The sequence below is a fragment of the Molossus molossus genome, unplaced genomic scaffold (assembly GCF_014108415.1).
Source record: "Molossus molossus isolate mMolMol1 unplaced genomic scaffold, mMolMol1.p scaffold_m16_p_20, whole genome shotgun sequence".
Taxonomy (NCBI): Eukaryota; Metazoa; Chordata; class Mammalia; order Chiroptera; family Molossidae; genus Molossus; species Molossus molossus.
This window is the reverse complement of record NW_023425356.1, coordinates 37,620,150-37,634,211: the sequence shown is the minus strand read 5'-3', so window position 1 is coordinate 37,634,211 and position 14,062 is coordinate 37,620,150. Positions and strand designations below refer to the sequence as shown.

Here is a 14,062-nt window from a genome sequence, read left to right as displayed (position 1 = left end):
ATAGGAAACACATTACTGATCGATCTCGGGCCAGCAGTGGGATGGGGCACGGGGAAATTCTGGGGGATAACAGAAATGTTCTGGGGTGATGGCTACAGAGGTGTATAAATTTGTCAAAATTCATTCAAAGGGACACTTAGAACGGATACATTTTGTATACACTCTACCTCAGTAAAGTTAATTTATATAAATATGGAAAATCCCAGCACTATAGCAAAACTACTCTGAAATTTTGTTCTTTTCCATCAGCTCCGTTTATTCGCTTATCTTTACATGATTGAAATCAGAATGCACATAATGACTTTGGATTTTGCTTTTTATGCTTAAGATTACATCATAAGATTTTCCATGTTGCTACACTAATTTTCATAATCACCATGGTAAATGGCTCTATAATGCTTTGGGAATTAAAAATGTAATATATACTGATAGTAAAAAGAATTCAGAAATACCAAACAATACACAGTAAAAGCTGTCTCCACCCTCCCCCCCCAACTCTGACCTTCAAGTTGCGTTATTAGAAGCAGTGGACAGTCCAGGTTCTAGTATGTACATCCAGAAATATTCTGTGCACATAAAGATCTATATATGAGAACATCATTCCCTCTCCTTTTAGACATAAGTAAGTAAGATGATATTAGTTAGAGACTTTTTCACGTATTACATCTCGGATACCATCTCAAGTTCACACATTGAGACAGAACTTACTCTTTTTAACCACTGTTTATGCATGAATGAACTATCATTTACTGAACCAATATTGATAAACACTTAGGATTTTCCCAATATATATTTTTTTCTATGACACATACCAAAAGATGTAATATTGAAATTTTGACTCAGCTATGAAGTTTCAGGAGATGCTACATTTCAAAGAAAGTGCTAGAGCATATACAAAATATACTCCAGAATTAGCTGAAGGCTGGTGACATGGCTATTGAAACCCCTCAGCTACACTCAGGATATAAAAGGGTGGAGAGAGAAGAAATTGTGAAGGGATTCGTGAAGGCTTCCTCCGTGCCCTAAAGCCGGGAAGAGGAGGTCAGCAGGTAACTCAGACCACCCAGTACATGTCCCTGCAGTCTGGGGGGCGCCAGACTGGTGTGACTTCCGCCTGGGAAAGGCCGAGGAGGGGAGAAACACCAGAGCGCAGCTTTTTCTGCCTTAAGGAAGTGAAGCCCAGTGGCTGCTGCCTGTGCTCATCCTGTGGGCTCAGGCTTTGTCTAGAGAAGGTTACAAACGTTTTCCTCTGCAGCAGTGGGTGTGGCTTGTCTGAAATCAACGCCAGCCCCTGTCCCCCTGCCTTCCTCTGGTCTATCAGCTGGAGGCTCGGCAGGCCAGCTCTCACTGCCTTGTCCTGGGGCACAGCCTGAATCTCTCCTAATCTCAGCACAAGTCCGGAGCAGACAGGCCAGGACCTCGGAACTGGGCCCAGGTCCATCTCTCAGCCTGTTTTCTGGCCTCTGACCCTTCCTCAGCCTCCTGTGGGCTGGGCTGAAGTAGGACGCGTGGACCACTGTGGTGGTCGGTCCTTCCCTTCTTGGTCCCTTGCTACCTCCTGCATGGAGGCAGGTGCTTCCCCTTACAGGGTCCAAACCCGCACCCGTGCCCCCCACAGCGCTCTGCAAGGGTCTGCTCTCCAGGCTTCGTCTCCCTCGCTGCTCCTCTTGACCTGGAGGCCGGCTGCCAAGGCCATGACACGCTCGCCCCTCTGTGATCTGTTCCCGCAGGGCTCGGCATGCTTTCTCTCTGCTCCCTCCGCCCTCGCAAGACCCAGGGCTGGCCGCCCCCTGGACGAGGCCCATGCTCGGAGAGGACTCGTCTCTGTTAGCATCACGGGGAGCCAAGCAAAACTCGGCAAGGAAGGTCTCTGCCCATGAAGATAACGCCCGACGTGGCGCTTCTCGAACTCTCCCGTGCACCTGGGATTCTGCAGATCCTGACCCAGGAGATCGGGGCCAAGAGCCTGCGTTTCTCAGGAGCCACCCCCCCACCCCCCCACCCCCCGTGACGCCTGCGCTGCCGCTCCGGGGGCCAGGTTTCCAGCGGCAAGGTCTTAGTACATTTTGGAGCCAAAGTGATTTTTAAAAAGTTATTCCTTGGGGTCATCTCATCAACTCAGAAAAATTGAGGCAGAGAGGGCAGTCTGGATTTTTTAAAGGAAATGATTTAAGGATTGTGAAGCACAGGGGCTTTTATTTCTTTCCAGGATGTGAATTATCACTGCGTAGAGTAACGGGGTTAAAAAGGAGAGCCCCCCGGATCTGCTCCAAGCCACAGAACCAAGCAGGAGTTGAGACTCACAGGTCTGTTTCCCTGCTGGGCACGAGGGCCGCAAAATAGCTGGAAAATGCTCGGTTTTCTCTCATACATTAGGGTGCTACAACTCATCTTACCCCGTTTTCTTGACAAGGGCCATCATTTGTTTTGTTTTCTTTTCTCCCTAGTCCTCATTTCGTGTGTTTTCATATACGCATTGACTAAATGAACAGATAATCAAATTTGTTTGCTTAGGAATTCGTTTCCTCCCAGATCTACAAAAGCAAACTTTGTTCGCACCACTACCTTGCCACAAAGTCTGTGTCCTGCCCAGATTAATGACCTTTCCCCAAGCTTTAAGCCAGGCCCAGCATCAGTTTCCTTCTCCTTGTGGCCCTGCAGCCGCGGATTACTCGGGGTTGGGTGGTTGTTTTCCTGAGCAAAGCTGAGCAATCATTTTTTTGTTGTTGTTTCTGGTTGCCCTGCAATGACAGCTGGTAACAGCTCCTTTGTTATCATGCCTCTCCCAGCCTGTGTTGGGTGGCGGTGGGGCGGTGTGCCCGAGCCCTGGCAGGGAAGTTAAGAGGTTGCTCTTAGAGGCTGCCCGGTACATTACTGCCTAGTTTCTCTCAGTCACCACAGCAAGGGTGAGCTTGGAGGGGCAGGGGTTCTAGTGGGTGTGAGTGGATACAAATGGCTCTGGAACCTCATTTGCATGAGGCTGGGTCAGGGACACCAGTGGGCAGGTATTTTTCTGGGGTGTTTAGGTGAGAAGCTGTTTGGGGCTGTTTCCTCGTTTCTGCGTTTCTCCTGCTAATGCTGCGACAGCCATAAGTTGGAGCCTCTAACGGGGGTAGGGCCACGAAGAACTTCATATGGGACCCTTGGTGTGGGAGAGGGAATGACATAAAGAGAACTAATAAACACAACAACCCTGGCTTTTGAGGAACTTCTGAAGCACAGAAAGATCCTGAGAACATTCAAGAAGGAAGTTGTGCGCAAATGGATTTAGGGGGCACAAGGGCACAAGGGTGGTGACCGTGTAGGGAGCAGAGGTGCTGCGGCCTGGGGTAACAGAGGAGAATTAGCTGTGTCCTCTAGGGGGTGACTTATCTCAGTTTCGATTCCCCCTAGAACAGCATCTGGCTCTAAATGGCATTCCTCACAGTAATCATTGCTGTCAATAAGGTAAAACTATGGACCAACCAAGATGCTGGTTTGCATATTCCTACTTACTGAATTTCTCACCGTGAGGAAGGCCTGCCTGGAGCTCTCTGATGCCCAGTGGCCGCCTGCAGCCACCAAACAAGACAGACCAGAATGAGGCTGTAGGGTCTCCTTGAAAGGACAGCAGCACTAACTTTCTGTCCCCAGCCAGCTGGTGGCAATGTGTTGGCAGACTGAAAGGCTGCATGGTGAGTAGTTAAAAGCACAGAGCCAAACGGGGTTCAAATCTCAGCATTGTCAGCAGTTGTATGACCTTGAGCAAGTTATTTAACCTTCCTGGGCCTCCATTTCTTGATCAGTCAAATGGGGATAATAATAGTACCTACCTCATAGGGTTGTGAGACTCACTGGAGTTACCATGTAGAAAGTGCTTAGAATAGTGTCTGACACAGAGTAACATGAGGTAAATGCTAGCCATTCTTACTTAGAAGAGATTCTTGGGTGTGAAGTTCTGGGTTTTGTCACTCTGATAATTTTTTTTTTTTCGCCCAAGGACATTTTTGCATTTATCTTCAGATAGAGTGGGAGGGGAGAGAGGGGGGAAGAGAGAGAGAGAGAAACATCGAAGTGAGAGAAACACATCGACTGGTTGCCACTCATACAACCCCAACCAGGGCCAGGGACAAACTGCAACCGAGGAACGTACCCCTAGTGGGAACCGAACCTGAGATTCTCTGTTCCGTGGACCAATGCTCTAACGGCTGAGCCAAACTGGCCAGGGCTGTCTCTGATAATTTTTGAGGAGTGGCTGATATGTATAGAGTAGTGTGTGTGTGTGTGTGTGTGTGTGTGTGTGTGTGTGTTTGGGGGGAGGGACTGTGGCCAGAGGACTGAGGACAGCCAGGTGGCCAGGCAGAGTCTTCCTCTCACCCTGGTCTGGGGGTCTCTAGGGAAGAGGAGAATAAGGATTGTGGCCAGGAGGGAGGAGGACATGCCTGTCCAAGGTCAAATAATCCCTCTAAAGAACTCTCACTAATTTTCTAGAAGCATCCATGGGGAGCTCGGGGCCCTGCTCAGGATGTTATCTCTTCCTACACGTGGAGAATGGCTGTGCCTCTGTGACCCTCCTGGGGATCATGCCTGCCCGTTGCAGCCTGTGCTACCCAGCCCACTGGCCAGCCCCTCAGCATGGGCATTAGTGCCTACACCTTACCATGGTAACATCTGTTTTCCTACCACTGTTTCTCCTTTCCATTTCCTTCTTTACCTAAAAAAATCCTGCTGCGTCATATTTACTTTTGTAAGTCACCTTAGGTTGTTCTGAGAATATGCAGAGAATAGATAAATAAACTAGTTCCTGGAGTTCTTATTAACCTTTCTTGAAGTATTTATAGCAGTGATTTTCAAATATATTTTTTCAAAGAAATCCCTTATTTTATTTTATTTATTGATTCTAGAAAGAGAGGAAGGGAGAGGGAGAGAGAGATAGAAACATCAATGAGAAAGAACATCGATTGGTCACCTCCTGCATGCCCCCTACTGGGGATGAGGCCCACAACCTGGGCATGTGCCCTGACCAGGAATCGAACTGATGACCTCTTGGTGCATGGGTCAGTGCTCAACCACTGAGCCACATTGGCTGGGCAGGAAGGAATCCCTTTTCTAAAATGAAATATTTCAGGCGTGGCTGGGTTGCTTCATTGGTTGGAACGTCATCCTGATGTACCAAGGTTGAGGGTTCAATCCTTAGTCAGGGCACATATAAGAGGAACAACAAATTGATCTCTCTCTCTCTCTCTGTACCGCAGGCCGACGCTCCAACCACTGAGCCAAACCGGCCAGGGCGATCTCTCTCTTTCTAAAAACCAATCAATAACATTTTTTTTTTAATAATAAAAATAAATATTTCATAGAAGCCCTACATCTGTATATTATATATATCAGGGTAAAGCAGGAAAAAGAATCCCAAGCCTCCAGCCCCTGGCCACCCCCTTATCTCCTAAGACAACCTTACCAGGCCCTAGCTCTGAGGAGCTGTTTGTAAACAACCTGACCGCTCCATGAAAACCATACTGCAAAACTTGGTATGTCATTTTGATGCAAAAATAAGGAAGTGAGATGATTTTTTATGACCTTTTGGACAATTTACTAATTACTGGTGAACACTAACAGCTAAAGAATGAAGATTAGTTAATAGCTACAGAGAACTATGAACAAAAACAAAAGTAGTGTTTTCCCTTCTATTATATAAGATAATCATTGTGAGGTTAAGTAACAACTAGGCCTTAAGCCCTACTGATGGAATTCAATAGTTAAATGTGGGTTCTTTTGTTTGTTTGTTGTTTTTTTATCTTCAGATGAGGACTTTTTTTCCACTTTTGTTCAGTTAAAGTGAGAGGGAGAGAGAGAGAAACATCCATGTGAAAGGGACACATCAAGTGGCTGCCTCCCGCACGACCTCAACCTCGGGACTAATTGCAACCGAGGTACTTGCCCTTGACTGGAATTGAACCCATGACTCATTGGTCTGTGGGCCGACACTCTAACCACTGAGCCAAACTGGCCAGGGCTAAATGAGGGTTCTTGATATGAAATGTATTTTTAAAAATGCAAAAGTAAGTTTGGAACTGAGTTGCACTGATGATCACAACCTCTGTGGGCAAAACAGCTTCCTCAGTTTTGCCCACACCAGTGAATTCTTCATTCCTCAAAATTCCTCCACTTTCCATCCCTCTCCTTCCATGTTTCACCCCCTCTCTCCTCAAATCCCAGATCCTTCATGAAGCCGCTTGTGATCTACCTATTCCAAAGTCTGTAGCACTTGGTCACACACAGGTTGCTCTATATCAGGATGTAGGCCTGGCTCCTGCAGCAAGAGGGTAACGTGCTATCTGGGTTGCTGTGCATCAGTGGTCAGCCTGCACCAGGGCACGGGGCACCTGCTAACTGCTAAACTCTAATGCTGCCTGGTACCTAACACAGTGCCTGCATCTAAAACAGATTAAAACTCATATGCCGATGGACGTATGAAGATAAATAGGTTAATCTGATATATTAAAACGTTTTCTTTAGACCTAAAAATTCTTTTTTTTCCCTCCTGATTTAAAAATAATGACAACATCTGTGAAGTCCTCAAAAGCATGCGGGGCCCGTGGCACTATGCAGGTACACAAGGCCTACAGCCTACCAGCCACGTGGACCCAGGCATTTCACATAGCTGTTCTGGGTTTAGCTTTCTCATTTGTTAAATGGGAGTAATGATAGGGCCTGATTTACAAGATTAAATGTTGGTTAACATTTGTTTTGTATTTTTCAGCAAAAAATAGGGCAACGCAAAGGATACAAATCTTAACTTCTTCTTGTGCGCTAATCCAACCTCAAATCTAGGTTTTCATTTTATTCTTGGTAAAACAGACTTCCTATTTCAAAGAAAAAGCACGACAAAAACAACAACAACAAAAAAAAACAAAACCAAGCCAAAAGCTCTTTCCAAGGCATCTAAGGATTCTGGCCAAACCCCAACTTGATGAGTTCACAGTAAATGAATCACAGACCCATGGTTTAGAGTCTCTCAAGAGTCCTGAGACGGCGAGGGCTTCACGGAGCAGCTGGCTACTCTGCCAGCTGAGTGGAGATCAGGATGTCCCAGAGCCCCTCGGACACCTCCTTTCCCTGGGCTTCACTCGCATGGCTCATGCGACTGTGTCCTCACCCACAGAGTAGATGCCATCAGGCGGGCCTGACTAGCAACCAGATAGTAACCAGGGCACCCAAAACCCAAGACTTGGTTGTTGTTTAATCGTTAACCTCCATTCCATTCATTCCTGGCTGCGTTCACGGAGGATTTCTAAGAAAGATTTTGGGGTGGAGGTGCTCTCTGCAGATGGTGTTTTCCAGGAAGCTCGGCTGGCTTCCTGAGAGATGTCACACACTGGAACGTTTGTTTTCCAGTGGCTGGCAGGGGAACTCTGGAATGACTCAAGTGAGGAGCTGAATCAGAGAGGGTGGGTTATGTCCTAAAACCACACCCTCCACTGACTTGGTCAAACCGTATCCGTTTTAATTACAGCTTCAGACCCTCCACCTCCCAAACCAGGAAGCCTTCCTCGATAAACCAGAAGCCCTTTCCACCCCAAGTCACCCTGATACCTCTGACACCCTCATTTGCATATGTGGTTAGCTTTTTATTGACATTCGAGTGATATGTGAACAGCTTCCACAGGGCCCTCTGATGGACTGAAATGATTGGATTGCAGCTTCTTTAAAGATCTGCTTGAGACGCAACCTGGTTGAGCCCCCAGAGCCAATTCTCCAGACAGTCAGTCAACACCCGTGGACTGTGCACCACCAGCAAGGCCTTTTGCCAGATACTGGTCAGTGTGAATCAGAGAGGTGTTGAGAGAAGATCTGACTCTTGGCGATGGAGAAGTCAGGAAAGACATAAATAGAAATTCCGAGGAACTCCAGACACAAACATCCACAAACTGACCTACTAACCTGTGTGACCACGCACAGTAGAGGCAAGAGCTCCATGCTGTCTTCATCTGGCCAAGACCTCGAAGCCAAGGTTGTGGAGCCAGGCTCTTCCCCTCTGCCCAAGCAGGCCTGTATGTGGAGCACACATTCTCTCCGATCCTGAGTGGAAACAAAACAACCTGTTCTAGACACCCCCCCAGCCCCTGGGAGCAAAAGGGGTTCCCCGGCCTAGAGGAGAATACAGTAATCCTCTTTTATCCAGTTTCACTTTCCAAGGTTTCAGTTTTCTGTAGTCAACAACGATTCCAAAATATTACATGGAAAATCCCAGAAATAAACAATTAGTAAGTTTAACTTGCATGTTATTCTGAGTAGCATGATGCAATCTCGCTGTTGTCTTGCTCCCACGTACCTGGGACCTGAATCATCCCTTTGTCCAGCGTCTTCACCCTCCATCCCCTCCCGCCCATTAGCCACTTAGCAGCCCTCTTGGCTATTAGATACCTGCGGCTGTGTGGCAGTGCTTGTGTTCAAGGAACCCTTATTTTACTTAGCAGTGGTTCCAAAGCACAAGAGTAGTGATGCCGCCCTGGCCAGTTTGGCTCAGTGGTTGGAGCATCGGCGGGCAGACCTGAGTCCCAGGTTCGGTTCCCGCTAAGGGCACGTACCTCGGTTTCACTTTGTCCCCATCCGGGGTTGGGGTCGTGTGAGTGGCAACCAATCAATGTGTCTCTCTCACATCGATGTTTCTCTCTCTCTCTTCTTCCCTCTCTCCCTCCCGCCCTATCTGAAGATAAATGCAAAAATGTCCTGGGGTGAGGATTAAAAAAAAAAGAGTGGTGATGCGGGCAATTCAGAAACGCCAGAAAAAGCCGTAAAGTGCTTCCTTGACGTGAAAAGGTGAGTGAACAGTTTAATTCGATATTTGAGAGACCACATTCACATAATTTTATTACAGTATATTGTTAGTATAACTGTTCTATTTTATTATTGGTTATTGTTGTTAATCTCTTACTGAGCCTAATTTATAAATTCAACCTTATCGTAGGTATGTATATATAGGGAAAACATAGTATATATAGGGTTCGGTGGTTTCAGGGGGGTCTTGGAATGTATCCCCCTCAGATGGGGGGATCACTGTATAAGGCTAAAGCTCTTGTCACTCAATGCCGGGCACCCCCTGCCCCACAGCAGAGAAGGGCAGGGATCACTCTGCATTGCACTAGCAGGTCTACGTGAGAACGCACCACCTGAGAGAAGACTAGAGGGAGGCAGGATTGTACCAGAGGCCCTGGTTTGTGGTGATCACTATGACCCACTCTAATTGCTGTGCATCAGGTGAGGGCCTGTGCTGGCTACTTCTGAGCATAGAAATATATAACCCAGCCCTCTGACCATGGGACATCCTATATGAAATGTCAGCTAAAAATCAAAGCCTGCCTGTATCAAACACCAAACGACTGGTGCACACGGTGTCAGCGGAAAAGAAATAACAATGGTACATTTATTGCCCACTTGCCATGTGTCAAACCCTATTCTAAATGGTTTATACATATTTAACTTTTCCAACCACCCATAAGGTGGGTACTAGCATTATTCTCCTTTTATGGACGAGAAAAGCGAGGCTCGAGAAGATTAGAGATCTTGGTCGGCATCCCACAATGTTTAATGGTAGATCCAAGCATTTGAACTCACAATTCTGCCTCACCAAGAGCGTGTGCACAGACATACCTGCGCTCGGCTTTTTAAAGTGATGGCAGAGACTTTGGGAAAGAGGAGCAACAGCAGGCACAGGCTCTGACTCCTGTTTGTAATTAATTTTGATATAAGAGGGAACTTCCATGGCTGAGTTTTAAAGTAGGAGCATGCCTTATAGCGAAGACATCATATTTGCTGTTTAGTTTTGCAATTCAGTGTTTAAGATCCTCCAATGGTGAGCCTGCAGAAACTAGAATGTGAGAGCAGTGGGCGGGGCCTTGCTGGCCGGGCGGGGGAGGAGCTGAGCCGGGAAAGAGGAAGGGAGGGGCGGGGAGAAGTCTTTCTCCTGCGCGCAGCCAGAAAGTCGCCGCAGTCCCGTCCGCCCGGCCTCGGGCTCCCCCTGATGCGGCCTCCACGCCGGGGCCAGGGGGAAGGAGGAAGGGGCGAGGGATTCCTTTGGGGGTGGGGAGAGAGCGTCTGCAGCAACTTCTTTCCGCACCCTCGGGTCGGATCCTTAGCAGGGCGTCTCTGACTTGATGGGTCCCGTCTGCCAAGCTTCGGTCCTCGGTCCGCGGAGACCGTGTCAGACCCCGAGTCTCCTGAGCCACAGCGCCATCTCGTGGCCGCTGACAGGTCTCTCTTGGGGCCCTTTGGCTCCGCACCTGGCGCCCGCCCCTCCAGCGCCGCCGGTGAGCTCCAGTTGGCTTTCTTCTGCGGCCTGGAGCCCAGGGGGGAAGTGGACCTGAGTGCGGAAGCCAGGACCAGATTTGCCTGGATCTGAGCACTGGCTTCTCAGCACGTAGCATAAAGGAAGGAACGGTCGTCAGAGCCGGATAAGCCAGAACCTTTTGTCTCTGAGCCTCTCTAGACCTCAATTTTCTCATTTGTTAAAGGGCATAATGACGCTGGGTGGAGAATAAATTGCAAAGCCTCTAGAACACCGCCTTCAGCCATGGGAGCTCAGTGCATCACTGATGGTGTCGTCATTCTCGGGCACCGCAACAGATCCCAAAGCCGCCCAAACTCATGCTGGCAGATGGCGGGTGCTCTGGGCACCTTGCAAGCTAGTAGTGATGCCTTCTTAGAGCCAACTCATAGTGGGACAGCCCTAGCACTAAATAGTTGCTTATTTTTATAAAAGACAAGAGTCCAGTTGATCTTGTGAATTATTTAAAAACGGTTGCCTATTCTGTTCATCAGCCCAGGGGGATGTTTCATCTTCTCCAGGTATTCCTGCCTCCCACATATGCTATAGGAAACCCTCCTGGTACAGAACCACCCCACTTCTGAGAGGCATTGTAGTAGTGAGGTGGGAAGATAGTAGTGCATGGCCACATACACCATGGGTTCACTTGCCAGGCGAGGATCTGGGGCAAATTACTAACTTCTCCAAACCCCACGTTTCTCATCTGTAAATCAGAGATATTAATTCCCACTTCCTTGGGCTTTTATGCAACTAAATGAGACATTTATGTAAAGCACTTAATTGAGTGGATTTAGCTGTATCAGCATCAACAGAGAACTTATTAAAAATGCTAGTCACTGGGCCTCACCCAAAGTTTCTAAATCAGTGTGTCTGAGGCTCAAGAATTTGCATTTCTAATTTGCATTTCAGGAGATGTTGCTACAATCTGTCTAGGTACCAAATTTTGAGAAGGACTGATCTAGCACATACTAGACCCTCTGTATTCATTGTCATTCCCCAACCATCCAAATACAAATCAAAAGGAGAATAAGGAGATATGGGGGACTATTAACCCCAATCCAATAAAATAAAAGCTGCAATTGCAGAACAGGCTTATTTAACAAATGTTGATTGAATGTCTTCTCTCCATTGCTCTCGTATGCTTTACTGGGCAGTGCTTCCCTCACATGCACCATCTCATTTATGCTTCTGAAATGTATGATGATGTCCAGGAAGGGACTGTCAGAGAGACCAGGTGACTTGCTCAAGAGCACAGAGCTCTGGAAGGCAGAGCACAGACTCCCGTTGGAGTCGGCTGCCTGTCAGAACTGAGCATGCTTGGGGAGGATGGTGGGCCGATATATAAACCTGCCTAGGCCCTGACCTCCGATGCTTCCATCCTGCCTGAATTCTCTGCCCAAGCACACTCTCCTAACCGGCTCGCTGTGCTTTGGGGTCAAGTGCTGAATGGTGTCTCCTTCCCAGATACATTGGCTCTGCCTGTCATCTTACCCCTGAGACACTTGGTCCTTCCAGAGAGAGGCTTGTGTTTTGTCTCTGGCTGTTTACTATGGGCCCCAAGGCCTCCAGCAAAAAGAGGAAGCCCTTGGGATTTGAGGTAGAACTAGGAGGCCCATTCTTGGCAATCAGACCCTACCCAGGCCCTGTGGGTCTCAGAAGGAGTCCCCCTCCCCCACCCTGGGCATCTGAGAGGCCAGAGAGAGCCAGCCTTAGCAAGGCCTCCTTGAGACCTGGAAGGAGCTGCCACCCTCCCCTCCTCAGCCTGGAGGTGGAGAAGGAGGAGCAATAACTGTGTGGACTCCAGACACCAGGGCTCCTTCCTCCAGGTCCCAAATTCATTTCAGTTCTTATGGTTGGTAGAAGGGACCTGGCCTTTAGAGCAAAAAGACCCGCTAGGAACCAACTCACATAAAAAGAGCTGTGAAGTCTTAAAGAAGTCTCTGAACTTCTTTGCCTGTGTTTGTTTTCTCATCTGCAAAAATGGGCTGAGTAGGTAGGACCCATCTCCCAGAACTGCTGTGTGGCCTGAATGACTTCTCTGTGTTCAAGATGCTGGCACCTAATCAGCGGTTAATAACTCCATTTTTCTTCCTTTGACATTTATCCACCTACGGTGAGCCTGTCCCTGGTAGTGTATAGGCAGTGAGCCACAGTCCACCCCCACCCCCGCCACTTTTAGAAGCTTCCACCCCACACCCTTGCCCAAATAGAACAATAGCAGAAGACCTGAGACTGGATCTGGGTGGGGGAGATGGGTATGAGAGACGATCCTACTGGTCCAAGGGATGGGCACCCAGTGTGTGAACTCTGCAGCAGGGTGAATAAGCCCACCCCATGCCAGCTGGGCTTGAGTCAGAGCCAATGGCCTGCTAATGGTTTTCAGAGCTTTGCCTTGGAGGTGTGCAGAGCTGCCTGACTCACTGGTGCGCCAGCCGGGGAGACTGGAGACTCCTCCATCCAGCAGTCTCTGCTCTTGGCAGCTTTGGTTCATGTTCGTCCGTTTGTTCGTTCGTTCATTCATTCATTCATTCATTCATTCCACAAACATTTGGCAGGAACCCAGGATGTGCTGGGCACTGGGAACACTGGCATTGGTGAAGGAGGCAGACTGAAGTGGGAAGGACTGAAGGTGGGTTACCTCCTACCTGTACCCACCTCTCCTTGCCAGGTCCTGAGTGAGGCTGGGGAAGGGGAGTAGGAACTTTTCTCTGGGTTCCCAATGCTCACCCCCTCTCTCCTGGGGTCACAGGGAAGGCCTGGCGAAGAAACATCTGAAGCTAATTGGTCTGGACATAGCTCCTGCAGGGATGTGGAAGGAGGTGGCATCAAAGATAGTGCCTGGGGGACTAGAAGGGGTTCCACTGACACACTCAGCCATGGAGCTGGCTTGGAGGGGAAGGAGACAATACGATTTCCGTTTAAGTGTTTTCTCCAGTTTCTTTTTTTTTAGGAGATGAAAAGGGAGTTAAGAAGCCCAGAGTAGGAATAAAAGTGAGGATCGAGAGAGAAAAAACACCTTCACAGAAGCACCCAGAATACATATGACCAAATATCTAGGCACCCTGGTGGCCCAGCTAAGTTGACATAGAAAATTTACCATGACTTGGGGTCGAGGCTGGTGGGGGGCGGGGTGAAGCTTCTGAAGAAGTCACAGCCCACTGGCACCTCTGCCAGCTTGCAGTTTCCATGACCCATATTCCACTAGGGTTAGCTCACTGTTTTGCTACTTTGCAGAATATAAAAGTTAACTTCTAGCCTCTCTTCAGGATCTCTTTTGTCCAAGTACAGGGCACGAAACTAACCAAGACCCACAAAAAGCCCTCGTCCATGAGGGGAAGAGGATCTTGCTGTCGGGCCAGTGAGGAGACAGGAGATCCCAGAGACTCAGGGAGCCTGGGAAGTAAAGCCCCGGGCAAAGGGGTGTGTGCGCACCCACGCCCTGACACACAGCTGGGGAGACACTTTGCCCTTCGTCAGGCTCTGCTGTTTCAGGTGTCTCTGGCCACAGCCCTGCCCAACCTCAGCCCCACTCTGCGCTTTTTGCCCCTTTGCCCACGACTCTCAGATGCCAGGATCCAGGCTCTGACCCTGTAGCTGTCCACCAGTGCCCCCGCCTTGGACGCCCTGTCTTCACTGTGTTAGGGAATCTGTCAGGAGGTAAGACTCAGGAGGCCCAGGTTCTCCTGCTGGTTCTGCCTCTGCATCTGCCTCAGATTCTTCTCTTACAAAGAGACTCACAGCGCCCTGGCTCAGCAG

General features: G+C 48.6%; 1 long non-coding RNA gene across 1 annotated transcript; it reads left to right on the top strand.

The window, feature by feature from the left end:
• The first annotated feature begins 1,997 nt into the window (after positions 1 to 1,997).
• Positions 1,998 to 8,227, top strand: LOC118637648. The gene is made up of 4 exons (XR_004960955.1): positions 1,998 to 2,053; positions 2,210 to 2,306; positions 4,471 to 4,643; positions 6,743 to 8,227. It is a non-coding gene; the product is annotated as an uncharacterized LOC118637648 (long non-coding RNA).
• The last annotated feature ends 5,835 nt before the right edge of the window (positions 8,228 to 14,062 follow it).